The sequence below is a fragment of the Rhamphochromis sp. 'chilingali' genome (genome assembly GCF_963969265.1).
Source record: "Rhamphochromis sp. 'chilingali' genome assembly, chromosome: 10".
In the NCBI taxonomy this organism is placed as follows: Eukaryota; Metazoa; Chordata; class Actinopteri; order Cichliformes; family Cichlidae; genus Rhamphochromis; species Rhamphochromis sp. 'chilingali'.
Window position 1 is genome coordinate 16,219,793 of NC_137937.1, and position 27,529 is coordinate 16,247,321.

Genomic DNA, 27,529 nt, shown 5'->3' on the forward strand with positions numbered 1-27,529 from the left:
GGGTTTTTTTGGTGAACAAGTGTAAATTCATCTGTGTGCCTGAGCATGTGTGGCTGCCTTTGTGTAAGTATGATTTGTAGCCTCTGCAAATCTACAGTGCAGTCTTTATAACGCTTGCTTACTGACATTTGTTACCTAAATCCTATTTTTTATGCATTTCTGTGCTTTCATAAGCCAGTTACAGGCACTCTGTAAGACGGTCTATTGTCAGAGGTCTTGAATGGCTCTTCTTCAATGTCCTTTGAGCTAGCTTTATCAAAGTGTGTCACACAACAGTATTGCTGTGATGTTGAACCACACAGCCAGCAAAATCATTGTATGTGCATTAGGATGTTTTGTGTGTGTGTGTGTGTTTTAGCATGTGTTGTGAAACTTTACACGAGAGGTTTTTTTTCAGGCAATTTTATTTCAAGAGTGAAATGTTTGTGTAAGTGAAAACACTCCAAACATCAGTGAATTGATACAAATGTTTTTGGTGGAACATTTCTTCTTATTCGTGGAAACACTTGCCAAATAGATTTTTAGACTCAAGAGTGTGAAACTCTTGAGTCTTCTGGATTAGAAGAAATAATATTTTACCCACCTAAGCTTTATCTGGCTGTAGCAGAGGATGGAAAGTGAGACTTTTTGAATTTCGTGTAACAAATGATTCCCTGGCTCATCCAATAGCTAATCAGGACATATTTTTATCTTAAAAAGCACAGACTGTATGTGAAAGATCCAAGTAGCCACCAGGTCTAAAAAGAAAAGCATTTCTTTCTAATGACCAGCAGGGGCGCTCTTCTGGTTCCAAGAAGAAGTCTGATTGTAAAGAAATCTTTGAGGAAGTGATTTTAATTCCTACTGGATTTGTTACCCCAGTTAACATGTTCCAGATGAGTTTATGGTCTCAAGATTGAGTTTCAGATCTTTTTAAATACAGCATGATATTCATTTTTGCACACTCTGGTCACATTTAGTGCAAAATGGATGATACACTTTAGAGTTGGTGAGTTTTCAGTCATTTTCACCCATAATATTTAGTTTTAATCCCAAAATGATGACAGCCAAAACTCAAGGCTTCTTATTTGTAGTCCACAAACCAATAGTTGATGTTGTGGTGGCACTGTATGTCTTTCACACAAAGATGCTCTGACAGCACCATTGCCACAGTGCTTCGTATGTACACTTAAGAATTACCTTCTCGATATTTTGTACAAAGTGCCTCACTTTGAGTGGATCTTTGCTTCAGGATGACTCCTATAAATAGTGCTGCTTTTGAGCAGCTGAGTTTTCATTTTTGAGATTATGTTTACAGGCATCAACAGACACAGCTGATCCTTTTGCCTCACCTGTACTGGCACCATGGATGAAGCTATACTACAGAGGATTACGGTTCCTGCAACTACTGAAACAGTTTATGTGAATCCTCCCAGGGAGACATCAGGCTGTCAGTATGAAATTAACCTAATAACCTTTCATTATTGTTGGAAATTTCTGCTTGGCAAGCACTTTCCTTGCAGGCCTCTCTAACTGACCTGCCCCCTGCTGCTAAATGCATACTTAAATTCATGTGTGTGTGACTACAATTTTTATAGGCTGCCAGAGATGTCTCCATGTGTGGGCACGCATATGTATGAACAATACAAAATTTGTAATTTATTTTATCAACTTTCCTTCTGAAAATGCTGTCTGTGTTGAGCGCTCAGTGAATCTGCGTTCGACTACTCCGCCTAGGCTGCACTGTCGAGCGCAGATCCACTGAGCGCTCAACACAGACAGCATCATCAGAAGGAAGAGCGCAGGGCAAGCTAGCGAGACAGAAGTTAAGCCCCCCTTGCAACATGGCAAATTGAACCTTCCCCACCCTCATTCAGATCTGGCGTTTGGAATTATTTTGGTTTTCATGTGACGTATGACCCTGAAGGTAAGCGCGTCATGGACTAAAGTAAAACAGTATGTTGGATGTGCCATGCAATGCTCAATTACATGGGTGGGAACTAGTGTGTTAGCGCAGTTAGCTCGTTAACGTGTTGGCCGTCTAGCCCCATGCACGGGGCAATCAGGGGTAGCTCGTTAACGGAGATTTGCCGTGTTGTGGCGTTAATGTCATTTCAACAAGATTAACCTGAAAGCACTAGTGGGAACACAACAAATATGACTGCACATTTATATCATCCTAGTGCAAAGACAAGTGGAAGCAGACAAAATCGACAAGCATGCATGCTACAAACTTTACCCGAGTCATTTAGACAGCCGTTAGCACATGATTCTCCTTATGGGGACCTGATATGTTTAATATGCTGCTGAGAATATAGCCCAGAAGAAGCAGATAGTATAGCTTTTATTTTGGAAAGAGACATTTCTCTGTAATAAACTCTCTTTTCCAAAGATGAGTGATTCCTCAATCAGATACAGGGCTCGCAATATCGCTAGCCCGACGTCCTGGGGCTAGCGATCTTTCCAGTCGGGCTACCAAAATCTATCTCTGCCCTGCCCGTCGGCCTATCGTAGGAAGGAAAAATATATATGTCAATGCTTTTGCATTCTTTTGGAAATGTAGCTGGGTAATTATGTCATTGGCATCGGTGAGCCACTGTCAATATGTGACATATTGAAGTCGCGTTTGAATTTGCGCTTGTTTTTTTGCTTTCACTTTGCAATCGTGCGAACTGTGTATAGAGAGCGACAGCACTGATTGGTGAGTGATGATAATTTGTGCACCAATTCCTCTGACATCGTCTTATTAATCGTTAGCTTACTACGCAAACATGACAAGTGAAATCTCCCGCAGCTTAAACATGTAAGAGGTTGATCGCGCAGAGAATCGCTGACCGTTATGTGTGTGTGTGTAAAAGCAGCAGGATATATATTTCAGTTCTGCTGAGCCAAATAAGACAGGTCAGGGTGAAGAAGTAACAGCCAAAGAAAAGCTTACCACAAAACGGAAAAGTTATGACAAATCAGACTATAAGGCAAAAAGAAAGTGCAGCTTTATGGTTTCATGGACAAAGAATTTCTGTGGCTGCGATATGATGAGCTAAATAACCAGGGCTGCACATAAGTGGTCCGCAGGTGCGCATTCGCTGTCAAAATAAAAAACACGCACAAGGGTTAGGGTTAAATTTAAAACTGTACTTTTGAGTTAAAATATATATTTATAATTTTAATAAATGACAAATTAAAAAGGCATGAACATTTTTTTTGTATCGAAAGAATATCGAACCGTGACACCGAAGTATCGAACCGAACCGAACTGTGAATTTTGTCTATCGTTGCACCCCTAATATATTTATATATATATATATATATATATATATATATATATATATATATATATATATATATATATATATATATAAGGACGAAAGTGGCCACCGTCACCCATAGGTGGCACCACCAATTTTTGTATCAACAGTAATTCCAGTAAAGGAGATACAATAAGTCTCAATTACAGAGATTAGCCCTTTTTAAATAAATGACATATGAAGTACCCTCTTCCTCACACATACTTTTAGTGTACGTGTGTGTGTGTGTGCCTCTCTTAAATGTAAGATGATAGTTGGAGCTGCTGAAGTGTTTAAACTGAAATTTTACTGACTGATCTGAGTGTTTGCATCAGACTCCCTCAGTATAAAACACGTTGTGCCTCATTTCCATATCCTGATAAATCATACAGATTGGGTCGGTAGGGATTCTTCCAATTACCAAGCTCTGATTATCTGATTAAAATTTTCATGGTTAATGACACCCGTAATACATCAGGCTCTTTGTGTGCATTTTGTTGTTACCAGGTTTATTTAAACTGGGGAAATGTGCATAACATGGCATTGTAAAAAAGGAAGGACTAATAATTTGCTCTTTATCTTTTTCTTTGTCTGTGCAGGTAAACACAAAAATATCGTTTCTTATAGTTTTTACAAATGTAGTCAAGTTAGTTGACTAAACTAAATACAAAAGCGCTATTTTCACAAGTACTTCAAGGCGAGGGTGTGCTCAGTCAGTCTTCTTTCTCCCAAAGTAACCAAACTCGTCTTCTCATACTTGCACACATCCTGACAGTTCCTAGTGTGTTGACCAAATGCTACTTGAGTGTTGAATGAAACTGGAGGAAACAGCATGTTGTCACACACGCCTAAGGGGAGGGTCCTCGCCCCCCTTTTTTTCTCACTTTCGTTCTCCTGGTGTAAACAGGCCTCAGAATTGCAGGATGTCTCAAAGCTTGCCCTTGTTTATGTCTCAATTACCCAGCAAATGCTGCAGTTGTAAGATTTCAATTAAAACATTATCGTCCTAATGAGCCAAAACGAGAACATAAGCTGCCAATTAACACCTCATTCCTTTTATTCAGGCGCACAAAGGCTATATTTCCTATTTGGCACGCTTCCACGCAGCATCATAGGTAGTTAAAACCGCTGTCGGTAAATTTGTATTTTTAGGCTTTTTCTAAATATTTGGATCTTTAAACAAGAGACCAGCTTGAGGAAACAATGCATTCTTTTTTCAATCGAAAAATGCACTTGTCCTGAATAAATACAACAGATAGTACACGAGTCTACCTACCAGTCAGCTGCTGAATAATGTATGAGATTTGATGCTAAAAGGACCTGCAGTTTCAGAATAAATGTATAATTTGGCAAACCACCTCCAGCTTTTACTGTTGAAAATCCCCACGTGCTAGTGAACAAACATCAGTGACACGCGTACAAAATAATGATAATCGCATCCTGCTATTCACCAGTCACACTTTGACACAAGCAGTAGAGTTATGAACTCAAAACATTGACCTTTGGCCCGTGAAGTTACATGTGGGAAATATATGCCAGCGGTGATGGAAGGGGGGCCATTTAAATATGTATGAGGACAATAAGTCATGAATGCTCCTCATGTGCTTCATGAACTTTGCATACACGGTTAGAAAGTCTGACACTGTACTCAGAGAATTTGTATTCTGTAATGTTTATGTGTACATCAGGTTGCTTTATGCATTGAGTTTGCAGCTGCTGAATTTCACGCTCACCTTATACAGCTGCAGGTTTATTTTATGCTGCAACCATTCGACAGTGTGCAGATATGGAGCGAGAGAAAGGAGGGAGAAGGGGAATTGAATTTGTAACTTTACAAACTCAGCAACATTACTGTTGGCACGAATTTGTACTTATTCCTTCTAGTAAATTATTTATTTAGAGGAAAAAGCATCTTTTTTTCTAGGCCTTGACAAGAGTCACAGAAGAATATCTGCTGTATACCACTACCATATCGACCCAATAAGTAGATGAGATTTACATGAAGATCAGGAATCATGGGGGAAAAACAAAAGCAAGTCTGGCTCTGTGTAAATGAGAAAAACAATTAAATAAATAAAACTACTGACTCCTTTAGAGTTTACTAAATAGCACTTTTGTTTTTTGTATCTCTTTGCAATTAACTGGTTTCGTGCAGACCTTGTTTGTGATTTCAGAGAGTGTCTCTCTGAGTGGCAGTCACTCACCCCTCCTGCACATCCATCACCAAGACTGGACCACTTTCCATCACTATTCATCACCCATCCACCCTCCACTTGCTTATACTGAAACAAGAAATTGACATGTTTTGTTACGTACGGATGTACCAAAAATAATATCGATTGAATGTTGCGAGGTTTTGGCAACCAGTCCAAACAGTTGGTTTGGCCCCCTTCAAAGGTGTTACCTGTCAGTATGCAGAACTAGTGCGATAAATCACTTTAACAAGGCGTGTTTGTTTGGATTATTGGATATGTCAGTATGCATGGATGCTTGGGAGGTGGGGGGTGATTTGCAATCAATAGCGGGTGTATCAATAGGTCAACAGTAAATCAATAAATACTCAATGCATTTCCGTTTTCACATTCGCTCACGTAATTGCCAGGGGTGTTAGGATCATGAAAGGAAAAACGAAAAACGAAACTAAAATTAGAGCCTGTATAATCATCTGAGAGCTTCTCCCATATTGTTACTCAAGTGTGTGTAATCAATCAAGTGTTGCTCGGGTTGAATTGGAGCCATACAATCAGCTCTACTTTCACAGTGCAAGTGACATTCAGTCAGATTAGTCTCAAGTTTTTAAATCAGCACCACGGACAGCTCAGCAGGTCACGCTCTCATCTGAAACTCTGCAGGGACACACAGTCCAAATCATGGCCACATTTTATTTGATTTTTTATTCACTCGAGCCCTGATAGCATCTATTCTATCTTACCAACAGTTTGTATGAATTAGCAACTATGTATATATATATATATATATATATATATATATATATATATATATATATATATATATATATATATATATATATATATATATATATATATATACATATATATATATATATACATATATATATATATATATATATATGTATGTATGTATGTATGTATGTATATATATGTATGTATGTATGTATGTATATATATATATATATGTATGTATGTATGTATGTATATATATATATATATATGTATGTATGTATGTATATATATATATATATATATGTATGTATGTATGTATATATATATATATATATATGTATGTATGTATGTATGTATGTATATATATATATATATATGTATGTATGTATGTATGTATGTATGTATATATATATATATATATATATATATATATATATATATATATATATATATATATATATATATATATATATATATATATATATATATATATGTATATATATATATATATATATATGTATGTATATTAGGGGTGCAACGATACACAAAATTCACGGTTCGGTTCGGTTCGATACTTTGGTGTCACAGTTCGATATTTTTTCGATACAAAAAAATGTTCAAGCATTTTTAATTTGTCATTTATTAAAATTATAAATATATATTTTAACTCAAAAGTACAGTTTTTAAATTTAACCCTAACCCTTGTGCGTGTTTTTTATTTTGACAGCGAATGCACACCTGCGGATCACTTATGTGCAGCCCTGGTTATTTAGCTCATCATATTGCAGCCACAGAAATTATTTTGTCCATGAAACCATAAAGCTGCACTTTCTTTTTGCCTTATAGTCTGATTTGTCATAACTTCTCCGTTTTGTGGTAAGCTTTTCTTTGGCTGTCACTTCTTCACCCTGACCTGTCTTATTTGGCTCAGCAGAACTGAAATGCTTTTACACACGCACTCACATAATTTCAGCGATTCTCTGCGCGATCAACCTCTCACATGTTTAAGCTTGCTGTGGGAGATTTCACTTGTCATGTTTGCATAGTAAGCTAACGATTAATAAGACGATGTCAGAGGAATTGGTGCACAAATTATCATCACTCACAGATCAGTGCTGTCGCTCTCTATACACAGTTCGCACGATTGCAAAGTGAAAGCAAAAAAACAAGCGCAAATTCAAACGCGACTTCAATATGTCACATATTGACAGTGGCTATATATATATATATATATATATATATATAGTATAGATAACTAGAATGATAACTAGAATGATATAACAGAATATAACTAGAATGATGCAGATTTCAGTGTCAATTTCAATGGGTGAGTTACAAACATGCAAAAATGACCTTATTAAAGTCTGCACTGACAGTGTCACCTGTTTAAACCTCCGACAAACTCATGGGAATGGCCGTGTAGGCATTGCTGTCTATGCATGTCTGAGCATGTGGTAGTCTATGAATAATTGATACGGCCTTGGTAATTGTGACGTGTATCTTTGTGTGTATATGAAAGGCTGAGTCATGTTTGTAAGATTAGAACCTATTATACAGGCTGTGCAAGCCACTCGTTTATTGGGGAACATTAGTGTGAGCTGTTCATTCTTTCAGTTCAACACTCAAAAACTTGATAGAGAATTATTATTTTTCGCAGCCAACCTGCCCGCTTGCTAAAATTGAGGTGCCATTTATCATGCAAAGGCAACAGACTGAGTGGATTGAATGTTATTGTTTTCACACTGTGCATATTGGCTGATTTGATATTTTTCTCAGGTGCATGCGGTGATATCGCTTGCATAAGCAGTTACAGTAATTTAACTTTTATCATTTTAAGAAATCAAATAAAAACAGAAACTGTTTTTCTTGTTATTTTTTACTCCGTTTGTATTAGACTACATATGCACATATGGTGAATCTTGAGCGAACATTCATCATTGTGAAGCTTTTTCTTGAACTTTAACAACATAATCAAAAAAAGAGTCTTCACACAGCAACATAGTGTGACTGTTATTGAAAAGACATCTAGCACCTTGATTGTTGTGTTGGAGAGCTGAAGCTGCAGTGCGGCAACCAGATGAAGCATAGGTAATACGGCGTCTTTATTTATGAAAAGTATTTAAAGATAATACAATTGTTTTAATAGGAAGCAAATTTTAACACAAAGCTTTCATCGGTGAGAACAGTGCTCTCTGTCTGTCGTGCCTTTGCGCTGAGCATCAGCTCTCCCTCTTCTTTCTCTCTGTCCTGCTCTCATTGTTTTCTCCCTACTTCTTCATCTGCCACTCTAATAAGTATCCTCTCAGACTCTGTCTCTTCATCTCAACTCAGCTCACCAAAAAGAAAAAAAAAAAGCCATCTTGTCATGTTACTTGGCTGCTGTTTTTTCATCATTTTGCTTTATTTTTAAAGCTAGAACTTGTTACAAGTGGATACTTGTTCAGGATCCCTTAGCAACACAATTTATTGCACTAGGTGTCCTTGGATGAATTTGTTTCTATGCAGAATTATATGTTAACTGTCTTTTCTTTCCCAACTAAACACCTAACAAAAACAAAATTAAACTAACTACAGTCTTGAAATGTACTCCACACTAACCCCGACCTGCCTCTTTAACCCATCTTTGTCTCTTAAAAAAATGAGTGTTTGCTCTCTGTTTTCAATATTGCTCCAACCTGTGCATGACTCCATCTGTGCCAAAGGACGCCAGTGGCTCTGAGAAGGCATCAGCATTTGACACCCTGGGAATAATAACATCTTGGATAGATTGACAGGCTTTGATGGAGCATTCACATTTTCCTGCGTGGAAGCAGTTCAATACTTCACAAATCGATGGCTTCTCATGTATGTGCATGAATTATAAACCAAAGGGCAGGCATTTAGCTCACTGTAGGTAAAATAACGAACGTGTGCTGTGAGCTTACGATTTGTCAGATTTTCAGTATGTTTTATTCAAACTAGCAGAGCTATGCATTTCCTGTTGTTTCCAGCCTTTGTCCCATGTTAAACTGATAACTATGTTACGCTTGCCACATAAAGTACTAAACTGTTCTCATTTATATTGGTCGATTTGCAATGGAATACTTTCCACCCAGCATGGTTTTCTGCAGTTTAAATGTCTAATTTTGTTTCAGGCGCTCAGATTTATTAATACTCCAAAAGTGTTGTTCAGCTGTCCAGCACCCTGCTGCGCTGCACAGTGACTGGAAGTTTGATAGGTCATTGGTCAAGTTTCATACACCTGTCTAGACCTCCCTCTGAATTTAGTAATCCTTTAATCAAGGTTAAATAAGGTGTACTTGTTTAAGATTACTTGCTGGGGAGGAAGTGGGGAATTTTTCTTCTCTCTGTAGGAATTGTTCTCTATTTGTGATGATCATTTTTCAGCACCACTTCCCGCTGCCTGCACAGTATTTCCTCCCTCACTCCCCACTTCCTCTCTGTTTTTAGGTCTTTGTCAGCAGCTGTGTCTCTCCCTGTATCCATCTCCCAGCAGCACTTTTTCTCCATTTTGTATGTTGTTCAAAGGAGTATTTTTGTGTTGCCAATCTTACTCAGGTCATTAGCTGCGAGTGGTGGCATATTAAGTTGTACTGGGGAAGCTGAATGCTTCCTCCAAAATGATACCCTGTGTTTTCATTCACGGATCATCAGACGAACACAGGAACCCCAGAACATAATACACATGGTGCCAAACATTATGCACACACCGGTACACCCATTCGGTTAACCAAAACAGGCAAACCAGAGAGACAATATTGTTTTATAGCTCATGTGCAATTAGCCTTCTTCTGGCTTAGAGGTTTATGAGGACTTTTTATAGACGTGGATCTCCTCTCTAGCAAGATGGAGGAAATTGGGAAGAAGACAGTGGAAGAATTGGGCCCTTTTTACCCTTAGCTACAATGACACACATATGCACTCATGTGCAAGAATACAAAAACCTATGCAGTTTGCACATGACTGCCTGTGGACAAGAAGGGTCTGAAGATCAGCTGTAACACTAAGTTTCTTTTTTTTTTTTTTTAAAATAAACTCGATTCCTGCAGGTCACTGTGAGCCTTGAAGGAACGACAGCTGCATGTTTGCAAACTGTCCTCTCCTTTTCTGTTTCCCACTCCAACTTTCCTTTCCTCCATCTCAGCCTTTATCTCTATGATGCCGTCTCCTTTCCTTCCCCTCAGCCTCTCGCTGTCCATCTCTCTACCTTTTGTCCCCTTTAAACGGAATGAGCAGCTCTAAATCTCATGGCACTGCTAAGAGGACGGCACCCTGGGGATGTCCACCAGCTGCAGTCTGTGAATGTGCATGTGTGTGTGCCACTGTACTCCTTTTCCCAAGTGCATGGCTAGGTACAACTTCACCATCTGTTGAAAATATTCTGGATGGAGATGTGTATGAATGGGACTGAGAAAAAAAGGGAGCCAATGTGGAGGTATACAAAAAAAAGTGGGGAAAGACCCAATTTATCACAGCTGTAAATGGGATGGTGCGCATGTATGAGGATGTGTGTGTTTTTCTGACATAGAGAGGGGGGATGGTAATTTGGGATGAAGTTGTGTACGCGAAGGACATCAGAGGGAGATGTGTAAAAATGTGCCTGTGTGTGTATGACTGTAAATTGGATACTGGGACATGGAAAATGAAAGTGAACGGCATGGCCACACAGAGCTATTTTTGTCCTCCCATCTATCTCTCAGTCTCACACTCTCACTTCTGGATTCCTCTCACCCCCTCCTCCTCCCTAAACTTTACTCCTCCCTTTTTTTCCTCTTCTTGTCATCTCTGTCCTCTTGCCCCTTCTCCAATATATCTGATACATCTGTTGCCACATAAGCCTAGTCAAACCACTCCATCCTCAGTATCCCAACTTTTAAGGATAAGTCACACTTTCATCATCTGCTGTTGTCACTGCTCTATCCTGCAGGAATAACTGCCCTTTTAGATAAAAAAAAGTGGCTGCTCCACTTTGGGTGCCAAAATATTGTTGCTTTTTTCTAAAAAAAAGGTTTTTTTAAATTATCTGCGCACTCTGTCTTTTACATGCCCTGCAAAATTTAGCATTTCAGTGTATTATTTTCTGTCCAACACAATTTTACTATTAAGTCATGTAATCATTTTTTTCTTCGTGTTCACACAGTACTGAAGTAACACTGTTGTAAACCCCCGAGGAGAATTCTTTGGAAAATTCTGCAGTAGTTTATGCAGGATTTCCCTCCACTTCTTTTCATCTTTTTTTTCCAATTCCTGCAGCCGACAGCTCAGTTACGGTATATTAATCTGTATCTATAAAAATTCAATTTCTTCCTCTGCTACAGTGAGACATGAGTTTTGTGCAAGGAGAAATGAGGGTCACTCTGCTTGACCAGATAAGTAGCAGATTAGCGGAGAGATAAAGGAGAAAATCGGAATACAGTGATAAAGTCTTTCGCATGAACAGTGACTGCATGAAGCTATTTCAGTTTGTGTTTCACAGAAAGGCTTTTAAGTGTGTGATTGCTTTGAATGATGGTCCCCATGTGCAGCTATAACACAAAGCATGGGTTGCCATTTGTGAATGCAGTTCTATGAAGCGCAAAGATCATTGTATACAGTGATCAGCATTGCTCTTTACAGCTGTACAGTTCATCTTTTTGTTCTTAAATACTTTGTGCAGCGCAGACATACAGTATGGATGTTCGAACATTGTGCCTCCCTTTTGAGTGCGCAACAACAGAGGCAGAACATCAAGAGGATTATATACTCTGTGAGGACAACTAGAGACAGCACTGCTCGCTCTGCCTGCCTTTCAGTGTGTTCCCACAAGGCAGGAGGAAAGTAGGATGCATCACTTTCCCAAAGAAAAAGAGAGAGAGGGAGAATGGGTGGTGAAGGGGGACAGGGAGAAATAAGAAAAGACACAATAAGAGATGGAAAATAAGGGGAAATGCTGTGCCAGGATACAGGAATGAATGAGCAGATGGAAGGAGGAAAAGAAAATAGGATGCAGGAAGTCTGTGTATTGGTGAATGTGTGCCCGTTGTTCTGTGGGATTGCTGGCAGGTGCTGTGGCCGCTGATCGCACGAGCCCCAGTCCTGCCAGCAGCCTTATGTAATGAAGCTTTATCTCTGCCACTCCACAAGGGTGAGAGGCACTGCGGCACAGTGCCATGAAGAAATATCGAGCTGGAGGTCATTAATGAAGAACATGAATGAGAATTGCCTGTTCAGTTTCTCATTCCTTAATTAGATTGGTCGCCGAACCCTTAGTAAAGTACTGACCACTGATTGGTTATGAAATCAGACATTTCATGAACTTCAGCCAGTAAACGAGTTTTATTGACTCCTGTATACAGTCCAGTGCCAGTTATTGAAATGATAATAAGCAGTAATGTGACAGCACAGGACCCTGCAGTCAACACGAAGCCAGTAAACCATGAAATTACACAAAAGGAGTCCTCTTTTTCTCCATATTTAACAGTGTTGATATATACTGTGTTTTAGAGCATATAAATATACTGATCATACATTCAGAGGTTTTAATTATGTGTCAGTTAGCTTATAGGTTAGCAGACTTGTTATAGTTGTGTTAATTCTTATTTTGCTTTTACTTGTATTCAATTCATTTTAGTTTTACCTTTTTGAACATTTTTATTGTTAGTTTTATTCTTCTTAATTAATATTGAATGGAAGGCATATGCCAAAGGCAAGATTTAAGAAAATCTGAAGAAATCGAAGAATTTATGAACAAAAGATAAACCAAGGTTTACCTGTGGTAGAAAAGTCAGCTAGCGGCAGGTAACACAACCCTTACAAATAAAAGTCAAGACATAAGACCAGAATAAACAGATCGACACAACAAAGAACTGAGTAGAGACACTAAAAGCTATAAATACACAATGTAATTAGGGAAATGGGAAATACCAGAGTACACATCTGCAATCAGTCAGGGAAAACAAACAAGGGAAGCAAAATGAAACACAGTGCACATAAGAGTCTAACAAAATAAAACAGGAAATAGCTAAATATGGAAACATCTAAGATGCAAACAGAGCCACAGAAAACACACTGGGCATAAAAATTGCAACTTAGGGAATAAACTGATAATTATAATAATGGAGTACAAAAGAAGGCATAATTAAAACTGAGAAAAGAATGGAATCATGGAAATTAAAAAGAGATAGTAATGACAATACAAACTTGAAATGACGTCAACAAAGAACAAACATGTTGAAAATGTAACAATAAACAGAACTAAACAGCACAATAACACAGGTATTACAATACAAATGCAACAGATTACATTACAGGCATGTCATTCATCATTTCATTCATCTAGTTTAAGTTTTTGGTTTTTAGTTGGTTTTAGTTAACTATGATAACCTTGTAGACTAATAAGGTTTTCAGAATAAAGACAGAGGTTTCTGCGGCATGAAGGTGGATCTATGTTTACCTGAAACAGCCTGTTGCACCTCACCACCATCTCCAGTGGAGGTTTTCTCCAGTGGTGTCAGGTATAAATTTACATTGCATAAGCAAACCTGTTGAGCAGTATTAGTAACACCATGGAAAAAAGACACAAAGCTGCTTGGAACAGTATATGAAAGTGAATTTATTGATTTACATCTGTTTCAGTATGCCTTTTTATGCTTGGTACTAATTCATGCCAAGTTACTTTCACACTATTAAAACTGTTTCCAGGAGATTTTATTGGTGCCTACCTTCATTTTGGGACCATGCCAAGTGTAAATGCACCTGTTTAAATGCAGCCAATTAAGGTTGAAGTTAAAGCGCATCTGATGGTGTTAGTAACTGTAAAAATACACATGAGTATTGAAAATGCATTGACTTATAATAAAAAATATTTTAACTCTGGAATTTACAGGTTTTACTGAAGCATTCATTTAACCAGTGACTTCATGCTATTATAATTTTGGTGCATTCTTCATAGCTCCTCGCCTGCGCCTCCTAAATGAAGTAGGCGGCTCTTTTCATTGGTCAGTTTTTGCAGAAGAATAGCAAAATGACACATAAAACACCCACTTTTAGTGAAGTGCTCACAGAACCTGATGAAGACTGTTTTGGTAAATAAAGAATGCTGAGGTTTTAAGGTTTTGTTAAGTCAGTTAATACAAATAATGCACAGTTATGTCAAACTGACTTTGCAGTATAGCACACAGAATAATATGCAGGTGAGACCTTTGAAGGTAAAGCAGGAAAACACACATGGTGCATTACATCAGGTTTTCTGGTTGTTCTTTTTGGGTTGTGAATTCAAATGCTATATTTTAAGAGCCAACAATTCTCACACACAAATTTCAGCCGTCCTCCTTCAGGTCTAGGTAAAGGGACAGGAGGATTTTCAAACATTGCACGGTTGAGTGGAGATGGGTTGAAGCAGAAAAAGAAGTCCTTGTTTTTAGTTGTCGATCAGGAGAGGTCATATTCAGTACATACGGTACTGGAGCATGTAGAACTGCTGCGATTCACATTATTCATCTGTTTCTTTCCATCCGTTTTGGGACTTAATGTATGCCTTTACCTCAGGGTGGATGTTGCCCCATATTTGAGTTTGAGCCATGATATTGGCCCTTTTCCTGATATAGTTTGCAAGTCCTGCAGAAGCAGCTATCTTTCCCTAAAGTCTGTATGTATTATTCTCCTTGTGACAACCCCCATTAGCTCTGTTGACTCACTTCTTCTGTTATTATGTAATCTCTATTTGTCGTACCCTTTAGTTTCTTCAAGTTGCTGCCCTTTTCTCTATTACACTAAAGTTTAACTAGGTAATAACGTACCTGGATATGTATACCATTAATATGCTGCTACTGGACTGACATTGTTTGTGCCTTTTTACAGACTACCTGTCAGTATTTCTCAGTGACTACTTGAGTTAAGTGGATAAATAGATCGGCTATATGTGATTGGTTCAGTCCATCAACTGTAATTATTTTGCAGGGTTTTGCCTCCCATTGAACTGACAGTTGAAAATTTTTAACATATCGCTCACCCCTACCGCCCACCCGTGCACTAAACCTCACTTTGTGTATTAAATCTGGGCTTTTGAACTGTGTTTCCTGTTGTGATTCCTGCTTTTGAGTCTATTTTTTGGGTCATGAGCTGCTACACTGTTAAAGAGGGTCAGGTGCTTAACAGTAGCAGCGGCCAAGAGTGGCAGACAAAGAAAGCCTAGACCTCAGAGAGGCTGTAAATGAGAGTAGCTATTTGGGGAAACCTCACACTCCACAGCTTTTCACCACAGGTGCAGCGAGAGACATACATGACTCATTTTATGGTCAGACACCAGCTCATAAGTACGCATGAGGATGCAAAGTACACATCCACTGAGAGATATGCATACATTAATGTCTATGTGTGTAAATTTGGATGTCAAGTGAAAATTCTGTGCATGCACCCACAAGCCCAAACATGCATGGGAGCAGACACACAGTATAGCCCATATTTGCATGTTTGTATGGAGACATTGTTCCCCTATGAATTGAATAGATTGAGAGAACGGGGTAGATGGCTGAGATGGGAATAGGGGGAAGAAAAGCAATTAAAGTGGCAGTCCAATGGTTATTGGTGCAGCAGAGCATTGGATGAGACATTCACTGGCTTAATTATGCTTAGACCTTACCACGATGACACACCAGGTATTATGACACACTAGGATAGCCAGGAACATGTGAAGTTTCAGTGTGATCTGCTCATGGGTGTATAAAGAAAAGAGCTGCCATTCAGCCTTGTTGCTTCTCAGTGGTTACATGTGTTACTGCAGTCCACCCGCTGTTTTACATCCATGAATCTGACTCTACTGTACATCACATGTAGATTAAAAACCCCAAACCTATCGATTTCTCTTCTGTGCATCACCTTCTCTTTATTCCACACAGTGTACAACACAGACAAAGCTTCCAGGTCAAAAGAAATGAAGCCAACACGGAAGTACCTTAAACCTGATGGCCACCAGATGGCGATAGATGTGGTAGCAAAAAGACTTTTGCTTCTTTAGAAGTCTATGCTTTCTGTTGTGACCTTTAACCTCAATCAACACTTCCTGTCATTCATTTTGGGTCATATGAACTACAAAATTGGTCACACTATGTTTCAAAATGAAAGATTATCTGTGGTATGAAACCACATGGTCATTGGTCATTACCCAATGAATATGTCATTTCACAGTTACATCCATTTTTTTAAAACTAAATGGTAAATGTAGTGGTTCTTTTACAGTGTCATACTACTCTACCTGAGCACTCAAAGTGCTTTATCCAACATGCCTATGTCACCTGTTCACAAAAGGACTTTTTTCTACACTTAAGTGCTGAGTGTTAAACAGAAGGAGCAAATATTGGAAAAGAAATCATGTGCTTTTCAAATCATCCTTGTTATCAAGTTCTTATTTAATGATATAATTGATAGCAAGAACAAAACTAGGCAGATTGGTTTGTATGTATGTAAACAATAAAGTATTAGTAAAAAAGTATATAAATGCATCTTAAAGTGTCAAATTCCAGCACTTTAAGTTATACTGTGGAATTTCCAAGCTGGATTCAGTATCCCTCTCTCTCAAGTGTTCCTTATTGCGCACATGTCCCTACATCTCAGTTTTTGTGGGCTGACAGCCTGACAGCAAGGGTAAAAAAAAAAATGAGCCTAAAGGAAAGGAAAGAAAAAATATGAGTGCTAGAGAAGTGCTTCAACAATGGAAAGTGAGGGTTAAAATCAGCCCATTTTCAGGAAGATGGAGAAGCAGAGAGACTTTAAGGACTGAAGACACTAATGAGTTGCTGAGAGAACGAGGCGATAAGTCAGGAAAGGAGTGAAAAGGTCTGTTGTAAAGCAGCAAAAAAATAGGAAGAGCACACGCAAACAATGTGATTAGTAAGAGAGCCTCCGAGCAGAGAGAGGACGCTGAATAAGAGTGGGAACCCCTGATCCTTTGCCAACCGTTTTTGCCTTATCAGGCTGGTCCAGACATGGGAGAAAATCTTGTACCCGCAATGCGCTGTGACTGTTGCCCATTCTCCTGGAAAGTGCCCCTAACCCTGTCCTATCAGCTCAGAGGTCGACTGCCAGTGCTAGTGGCTCTTCATCGTTGGCTCTTCATCTTTAGGTGCTGAGCTCAGCAGACATAAAAGCCCACAGATGCATTCACAGTATGGGCAGACACATGTATATCAACTAGAGTCAATGATCGAAAGTTGAGTTCAGATCATGATACCGTCTACATCATTGTCTCAGTTGGCAGCTCAGATTAGATGCACATATACATGTAAAAAACAAGAGTGGTTTTCTCCTCTTTGCTTCAGGTCAATAATAATAATATAAATCATGTTCAAACCATTTGGAAGCATTGCAGAATTTTCAGGAGAAGAATTAGAGGTTTTCAATCACACAAAATGGTGCTATCTTGATACTCACAGGCACAAATGGACACTCAGAGAGATAAGTATGCATGCATATGCACCAGTCAGTTGGATAAAGAACCCAGCTGCACTGACTTACAGCCGCTGGCAAACGTTGAGGCAAGCTGATGAGTGTACTGTCTAAATGCACACATTACTTAGTGCCACTACATTTATCACAGGGCCTGTTTAGTGACTTGTAATTTGCAGTGCCCACTTACTTTGTGTGTTTGTGCGCACACACTACTCTTTGTATGGGACCAAGGAAGGTTTTAGTGAGTGTGACTTTCACTGATGACTGACATTGATGAGGCCGTTGATGAGTTTGATGAGCTTGTGCAGCCATTTCTCCATTCGAAGGGAGAAAGCCAGCAGACTATGTTATGTCATTTCAACTTGACACAGGCGTGAAAAATTAACATAAAAGGCTTTCAAATCAGTCTTCTTCCATTTAAAATTAGATATTGTACACGGTATGAGAGCAAGAAATAGACAGAGCGGGGTGTGGATTAACTTCTGTTCAGCGTGTGCAAAACTGTGAATGTGCTGACTCGAAACTCCGTGGAAATTACATTAAGACGAGATGAGATTCTCTGTTTGCAACAAGCCCCCCCCCAAAAAAGTCGAGAAAAAGCAGCATATCTCTTGTGAAAAGACAAAGGAAGATGTATTGTGCTTGTGATCATATACATGCTTTCTTTAAACTATCTTATTACTGAGTAAGTGTTTGCTTCTCAGGATAGATGCATGGCGTAGAATCGATTCGGGGCAAGTGAGTTGTTGATGTCCTCGTGTTTCTGCCCATCTGTTGTGGTTTAACCTGTCTTGCTACTGCAGCCCACATGTTCCTGTCTGTTCTTCCTTCTCTCTGAAGCACACCTGTCTGAAGGAGAAACAGCATGTTCGCTAATTGTAAAATCTTTCAAAATATGTTGAAGTTACACATTTTTAATATATAATATTCCCTCTTTTTAAGCTGCCAAAGCTACAGTTTTGTTTTTGCTTCCTTTAACATTTGATTGACATGAAATGCATGAAAATGACAAATTTGTCATGACACATTTTAGAAGTGCCTACAAGAAAACTGGCAATGGCTATGATCCCAGTATAACATTATGCTTCTTTATAACATGCATATTGAATTAAACAGTCTTAGACATGTTTTTTTCTTCTAAAAAAAGGACCATTCAGACTCATTCTTCCAACCACAATTTATCCCATCAATGGAAAAAAAAACACCTCTGTGCCCTGTGTAATACTGCTGCATCACCTCGCCTGTTTACCTGTTGCTATGTGTGGTGGAGCTGCCTGAGCCCCACCAATAGTGAATATTGGTGGAGACAAGAGCACAAAAAGCAGCTTAGACAGAAATAACAGCAAAACAAATCTCATTGTTTACAACAAAACAAAAAAGATGTCCAAACAACAGACACAGCTTCTTTCTTGGTCACAAGTTATTTTAGTCTCTCGTTTCTTCGTCCTTTGTCTTTCTTTACTGTTTTTTAATATAACGATGAAGCTTTACACAGCTGTTAACTGATAGAGCTGATCAAGGCGAGCCATTCCACTTCCCAGTAATCCTATTGTACAGAAATTGGCTGCAATGCAACCAGTGCGGGGTGGAGGCTGCATGACGATAGTCCTAAATGAATACAAGTGATTTAGAGAAACATCTAAAACAATAGACAAAGTAGGACACTATTTATATTGGTTTTAAAAGTACAGCAACAATATCCCTGTAATTTCCATTATAAGGATGACTATTTTGCCCATAAACCACTAACATTCTGCTAATACATGCCATGTCTATTTCTAAACTAGACCTTAAAAGCACAATTAAACTACAGCAGAAGCATGCATACAGTTTGTGTACTGCACTAAAAGCTGATTTTTGTGGTGGCTACTGACTGACTACTGCTAGAAGATACCTGAATGTTATAGAGTGGCTCATGGTGCTGGCAAGTCCCTAATACTTAGAGAAATATATTTTATTACAATCAAAACCCTGAAAAATGCAAAAATGGGCTCATATTCAATCCATCCATCTATCCATCCATTTTCTTCTGGTTATTCGGTCGCAGGAGCAGCAGCCTAAGCAGAGAAGCCCAGCTCTCCCTCTAACCAGCCACCTCCTCTAGCCTGTCCGGGGGAGAACATTGGTGTTCCCACGCCAGCCGAGAGATATAATCTCTTCAGTGTGTCGTGGGGCTGCCCGGGGCCTCCTCCTGGTGGAACATGCCTAGGGCACCTCACCCAACATCTAAGACACCCCAGGTCGAGCACCCACAATCACCCCTCCCAGGGACTCCAAAAAGGCCGGGTACTTTAAACTGTAATTTGGCACATAAGCATAGACATCACACCCATCCCCCGACCCAGAGGTTCAGGGAACAAACCCTCTTGTCCACCAGAAAAACTCCAACATAATTATTGTTTCAGTCTCTTAGATCAAGAACATGATGAAAATAGTAAGAAGGAAAACGTTTACCGTGTGAAATTGACGTTTTCCAGCTACAGCTCCATTATCTCATGAGCACCTCGATGAAATCTGAAGTCAACAGAGTGGGGCTGTACATAATATGAATGCTACCAGGCTTGTTAGCAGTGTCCAGCATGCTCAATGGTACTGTAGTTTTGTAAATGTCCAATATAATGTACTCAAGTTTCACAAATTATTAAAGAGAGTTAAATGTGTATCATATGTGTTGTTTTGTACAAGTTATATTAGAATTGTGAATAAGAGGTTAAGCAGTTAATATAGCTATTATTCCCCTCAGTGGTTCTGGTGGTTAATTACAGAGAAATGATAGATTCAAACCAATGAAAAGCCCCAGTGACTATTTTGTCCATCCATCAGTATTTGAAAAGATTGTATCATGTATGAAATTATAACTGGCTTGCAGGAGTTAAAGTTTGCTTGGCCAAAAGCATCAACAGTTATTAGGTAAAACATATTTTGAGCTTCGTCAAGATTAAATCTTAAGTAAAAGTAAAATTTGGTTTTGATAGATAAAATCATACGTGGTGGAAACTGACATGGTGCTTTGAAACTGGCACAATCACATGAATTCTAAGGCCAATTCATGGCAATTGTATGCATGGTTCAAAAATGAGGTGTATAAACGCACCACTGCTTTGACTCGCAGGTGGTGCCAGAGTGCTCAAGGCCCAGACATGATGAAAATCACACAATTTTTCCAATCAGTGTGCCAAATTTCAAAACGTTTTACCACAAATTCAAATATTTGAAGGAAAAAGAAGAGGAAATACGCTCACTAAATGGAAAGACTGTGGAGGCCTACTGAGTTTTTTTCTGCTTGGCACCATGTTACACATTTTTCTAACCTAAAATGTCATTTGATGTAGAAAGAGATTATTTTACACAAGCTCGATGAGGTTCAGTAGACAGCAGCAGAGAAAGGGAGTGAAAGAATACAATAAAACATCAAGTCCACTTTGATTGTGGAGCATGTGAGTGTGGGGCCAGTGCTGATTGCCTGATTATTTAGTTAATGGTGCTGTCCTCTGAGACCCAGCTGGCCTGACAGTTCATTTCACTGGACTGGTTCTAAGTTAACAAAAGGAATGTGTCCCCTTTTTGCTGACTTTTAAAAAAGTTATACAGGTAAAAGAAGTTAAATAATGTGCTTCCTTAGAGGCCAAAGTTTTAAACTCATCTGACTGATTATTATTGACCCATTTGTTAGAGTATGAACCGAGCACTGACACTGTAAGTGCATCTACGGCCTGCAGAGTGAACCCTGTTTGTTGCAGCTCTCTCCAACCAGACGATCATCCCACCGTTATGCGGTTAGAGATGAGAAATACTTATTTCCCCCATATTAGCAAATTCTTTGGTTACAACAGTTAAAACAACGACTAACTCATTAACCCTTCATCCACTGCTGTTACTGCACCTGTCTCTTCACAACATTAAAACCACTGACCAGGTGTAGTAAATAACATGGAACATCTTGTTACAGTACAGCACAATGTCCTGCAAGGAGACACTGGGTCCTGACACCTAGACACAGATCAAACATGTGTAACATTGTAGCACATGGGGTGGACCTACAATATATGTTCCAGTGGTTTTAATGCTGTAGCTGATCTCTCTTTATTATCCCTCTCGCTGTTACTACCCCTCTTTCTCCTTGGCTCACTAATTAAAAGGAATTTGTATGCTTTGACTCCGGGAAATTTTTCTTGCTGAGGTAATGATTTGTAAATACAGGCCATTTACTGTACCATCCACTACCTTTTTGTTCAATTAGAGGGCTTGACACAAATCCCTGCTGAGCAGGGACAAATGGCAAACAAAGTGGTAATTATCTTCAAAAGCAGTTAAGACGGTGCTGGCGGTGAAATTGTGATTGTTAAGAGAAGATTCATATGCAACACATATCAAAACCGTGGACCAGAAATTCCCACGGAAATATACAGCATTCTGTACAGATGTTATTTATAGCATTATTACTCTGGCGTATTTTCATTACTGCGATTTTGCTGAGGGGCATCATTCTCGGGTCTGAGTGAGATAGAGAAGCATAGATGAAGAAAAGGAATAAATAAATTGTCATGTGCTTAATGTTAATGTAAGCATCTGATGTTTGAGTAAGAATCCATATGGCCCCCCACAAGCTGAACCCTGAAGACTGGGCCTGTATTGAGGATGTGAATGTGTTGTGTCTGGTAGATCCTGGAGTACATCGTTGGATAAAGACCCGGAAATCATGATGTTAAAAGAAAATAAAAAATAGCCCTAAGTATACAGCAAACAGAAATCAAATGCATGTTGATGCATGCCTGTCTGTGTGAGTGTGCATCGTTATATGCATGTATCACAGTGAGCGTGCAAGGTTATTTTGTGCCAGGGTTTTTGTCCTCGTTAGCCTGTCATGTCTGTAGTTAAACAAAGCATTGCCCCTGCCCATCCAATTAGATTTAGATTCCCGCAGCACACCGACGATGACACGTGAACAGACACTCCATTAACACTGATAGAGATGGATGGGAAGGGACAAGAGACGGGAGAAAGGGGAGATTTTTAGCCTTCTAGCTTTTTTTTTTCCAAAACCTTCCTTTCAAGGCATCATTAGCTGACACAAAGTCGATCAAGTTGTGCATTCAGTGAGCGATATGAATATCACTAGAAGAATTTAGCCTGCTCGGTAGTTTAACATGTCTCACTTGAGTGATTTTCATGTTTGCTTATAATATGTAGCCTACAGGGAGACACAGACCCAAACAGCCAATGATAGCACACAACATATTTAATAAATTCTACTTGCAGTGTAGTTTTAAATCCTTTATTCGATAAATCTTTGTTCTGGACTGGTGCCAGTGCCCACTGTTATATTTATCTATAGGAGATGCCTATGTTGTGTGGATGATGAGTATTGAGCTTGTGATCTGGGAGTTTTTATAGTTTTTTTTTTTCTCAGGGAAATATTGATGTATTTTCAGGACGATGCTGTAAAGGTTTGCTGCTTAAGCGAGATCTTGTGGGAGTGTGAGAGAATTATGAAATTGTGTTAAAACTGCAAAACAAAATTAGAGGGTTATAGTTTAGATTTTCCTGAGAAAAATTCTGAAGTCTGGTAATGCTGCTAAACTGCTGCTTGTCGAAGTGCATCACTGTCAGTGCCGAATGCTATTTCCTCTAGACAGAATTAGAGAAGAGCAAATACAGATGGATCAAAGGAAATGACACAAAATTATTAAGTGAATCCCATTTAGAGCTCTAAAGATCAGAATGTTAGATGGTGTTAGAATGTCATGACAGAATGATGTTTTGTGAATGTTATTGCTTTGCTTTGGGAGCAAAATTGGGTTTTTTATACATGAGACGCCAACTAAAGTTTAATGTCTAAACCAGTGCAGTGGCTAAAAGGCAGTTTGGTGTCATGCAGACTCTCCTTTTTGATTTCCCCGTCAAAGTACACCTTAAAAATTACATATTTGTGACATGTAAGGCAGGAGAAATAATACTTTACTTTTCTTTATTCTAGTTCTTTTCAAACATAGTGCATCTCAGCATGCTGAAATGGCCTTAAAGTGTAGGTGGGGCAAATCATTTTAATGAGCGTTGCTATTCTTCCTCTTCCCACAGCCTCTCTTAAAGGACAGGGTTCATCTTGATTTAGCTGACAGGCTCTTGTTGTGAGTGTGTTTGGGCAAGGCTGAGCACAGGGCGATCGGTCCACTGATTCCCACAGCAAGAGAAAATCCACCTACAGTTTAGTACTGTGTGCACTGGACTGAGTCGCTGAACCTGCTAATAGAAGCTCTGAATGCTCTTTGTGATGTCTTAAGAAAGCAGATAAGAAAGAAACAAAAATTACATTGCATGATATTCAAATTCGAAACAGGGCAAGGGTTAGGGGGTGGAGGAGGGAGTACAGTCCTGGCGAGCCCCCACCACCTCCCACCCCACACAAATGGGTAAAGAGTTAAGAAAATGGATAGGTGGATGTATGTATCAATGAATGGCTGGAGAGAGAATTGTGTAAATTAGGTGAACAAAGGTAAATGCCAAATGGTGAACATCTGGCTGGCAATTATTTTGTTTCATTGCCGTTGTATTTCCGAACATCTCAGTAATAAATAAAGGGATCTCTGTGTGTCTGCTGCCCGTTCAGCCTGCCTACTTCAAATGTAGCAGGTGTAGTGCCCGAGGAAGTGCCGTGTCAAGTATAGATGAACAGCACTTTTTGTTGTCGGATTTCCTCTTTCATTCTTATATTGATACACACCTCCTGGGAGACTTGTACTGCGCCAACACTGAGGAAACAAGGAGACAAGCCCAGCCATAAATTACATCAAAGCATAGTAGAGTTTCATATACTGTGCTGAAATACATTGTGAGCACAGGAACTGGGCACACAGTTTCATGCCTGCTCATAGGTTTCTTGGAGCAGTGCTTGGAAAACACTGGACCGATCTGATGTAAATGAAGAGAAGAGGAAAAAACAGACAGAGGCAGAAATTACTTGACACCACAGAAAGGGTGTGTGTTTGTGTGTGAGTATTCTTAAAAGTATTGGAGTGCTTGAGTGTGTTGAGCTAATACAGCCCCAATTCCCAAACAGTTGGGACGATGTGTTAAATGTAAATATTAGCCGAAATTGCTTTGAGGCAACTGAGGTTGTTTTTTGGCACTATATGAATGAAAGTGAATCGAATTGAAATCTCACAACTCCATATCCTATTCACAGTAGCATATGCAAAACACATCAAATGTTTAAAATGAGAAAAGCGTACCATGTTAAGAAAAATAATGTCTCAGCAACATGCCCCCAAAAAGCTGGGACAGGGACATCTTTACCACTGTGTATCATCCATTGTTCTTTTAACAACAGCCCATAAACATCTGGAAGTTTAGGAGACCAGCTGTTGCACTTTTGGGAGAGGGATGCTCTCTGATAGAGGATTCTAGCTGCTCAAGAGTCCTGGATCCTCTTTTTGTTTTCAGTTGCTGGAGAGTTTGGTCTGCAGGCAGGCCAGTTCTTCATGCTTCTTACTGTAAAGCCATGCTGTTTTAATAGATGCAGTATACAGTTTTAACATTGTCCTGCTGAAATATGTAGCAACTGAAAAAGACATTATCTGAATGGGAGCACATGTTGCTCTACAATCTATTTACCTTTTAGCATCGATGGTCTCCAGATGTCTGTTTCATAGACGCTACTGCACCCCCATACAATCAGAGATGCAGGCTTTTGAACTGAGTGCTGTCCCTCTCGTCTGTAGTCCAGAAAAGGAATTTCACATTTTGATTTATCTGAACACAAAACAGTTTTCTGCATTGCTTCAGCTCATTTCATTCAAGTCAGTAGTATTTTTTTGGATCGTGTTCACGTATGACTTCTTCATTGCATGAAAGGGTTTTACCCGATGTGGTTGGCACAGTGAACTGTTTCACAGATAATGATTAGTGGAAGTGTTCCTGAGCCTATGCAATGACTTCCATGAGAGAATCATGCCTGTTTTTAATGCAGTGCCGTCTGAGAGCTGGACGATCACGGGCATCCAGTATTGATTTTCAGCTTCGCCACTTACGCACAAAGAACAAGGATGAAAGCTAAGACCAAATCTAGATTATTGGAAATGTTATTACGATATTATATGTATCGTATTGTTACATTATGATACATTATATGTATCATCTATATGTATTATAAATGATGGATATTGAAAGTCTTCCCAATATTACTTTTAAAATTTTTCTGAAACATTTCCACAATTTCTAGATGCAGTTTTCATCTTTACTTCTGAGTAACTCTGTCTCTCTAAGATTGCAATCATGTTACTGACCTGTTTCCAATTAACCTGATTAGCTGCAAAATGTTCCTCCAGCTGTCTCTCTTTAGTACCTCTTACTTTTCCAGCCTTTTGTGGTCCCCATTCCAACATTTTTATATGTGTTCACCCCGTCAAATTCAAAAGGAGCCTGCGTTTTTCATGAAATAGTAAAATAGCCCAGTTTAAACACCTGATATATTTTCTGTGTTGTACTGTGAATAAATTAGCAAATCATTGCATGTGTACACAGATTTTACGCAATGTAAGATGAACTAAAAATTATTGTTAAAGAGGCTTTTTGGTGCAGATTTATATATTTGTTATAATTTTTATAATCTACAGTATGTTGTTTAAATTCTAGGTCTATTCAAGTGACACAAAACTGGCGGCTGAATTCAGAAATCTGACAATCAGATGAAAATAGGACATGAATCTCTGCTATAAATTAAATGTTATGCTTTCAGTGACCTAGTGCAAGTAGTTGTTAGACCGACTGTAGTCTCTCTCTTAGACAGTTTGCAAAGGTTTGCAGATAACCATCATCTAATTCATAAATGCACAAAGATCACTTACACGTTGCAATCAATCAGAATCAGTCTGTCCTGTGAGCAACTCAACTGGTTGTCAGCTGCCGAGCACCTATGTCATTTTACTGTCGTCCTGCATCAACTACGTCTGAATTTGCATTTGTTTCAAATTTATCAGGTTCTAGCTTGACTCTAAATATAAGTCGTTGATGTCTGTTCAGTATGAATTTCTGTGTATGGGGACGGCAACAGATTTGCGCCAGCGGATAACAGGTGATTGTGGTATTATCAGAAACAGATTGCATGTAATTGCAAACCTGATCCCATTCAATCATATTGCAGATTCATATTGCGTCTTATTGCAGTCTTGACGCTACAAAGTCACTTTGAGGACAGCAACTGACTGTGAAGGGTATAAGATCCGGTCCCAGTCGGCAAAGAATCCATTTCTAAAGCACCAGGATCAGAAGTTCATTGCTAACTGTTGAAATAATTTTGTTCTGTTTTCCCTAGTGTGACCTTAACTGCTCTCCTGTCTTAGCAAATGCAGTCTTGACCCAAAGAAATCTGTCTGCTTCACAATTATTGCTAGAGTTCTGCCAAAGGGTTTAGTGTCACCTGGATATGTAACAGGCATAAAGCTCCCAAGTCATTAATTATCAACATTCTTCCCCTGGATGACAGCTAGGAGAACAGACATTTCTACTTAGACACTCTAGCCTCAGTCGCATAAGATCTACCCACCACATCCTAGAGACTCACCTCTCTGAGCTGTGGTATGCCCTTGCTAATCTAAGCCCAGCTCAGTTGCACTGAGCCTCCTCCTCATTAGACACAGTGGTGTAACACAGTTTTAAGTTTGGTCTGAAACTCAGCAGCCTGAGAGGCTGCAAACAGCACCACCCCAACACACATTATGTCAGTCAGAGACAATCTTATGCAACATTTGAAGAAATTATGTAAAAGTCATGACTGAACAGTTTTCAGGCATTTTCCACAAGCTGCCCCCTGTCAGCCTCACCAGCCTCCTCTCATGCCCTTTCCTGTGCCTGTTGCTCTGGCCCATCTGCTTTACAGTCACCACTCCTCAGGGTGCTTCTTGTTTTGGCCTCCTACAT

The 27,529-nt window shown here is 39.1% G+C and overlaps 1 protein-coding gene across 2 annotated transcripts in view; it reads left to right on the forward strand.

The window, feature by feature from the left end:
- The window catches only part of trpm3 (transient receptor potential cation channel, subfamily M, member 3), a 156,741-nt gene that overhangs the window by 40,227 nt on the left and 88,985 nt on the right, over window positions 1–27,529 (forward strand). The gene's annotated exons all lie outside the window — the stretch shown is intronic.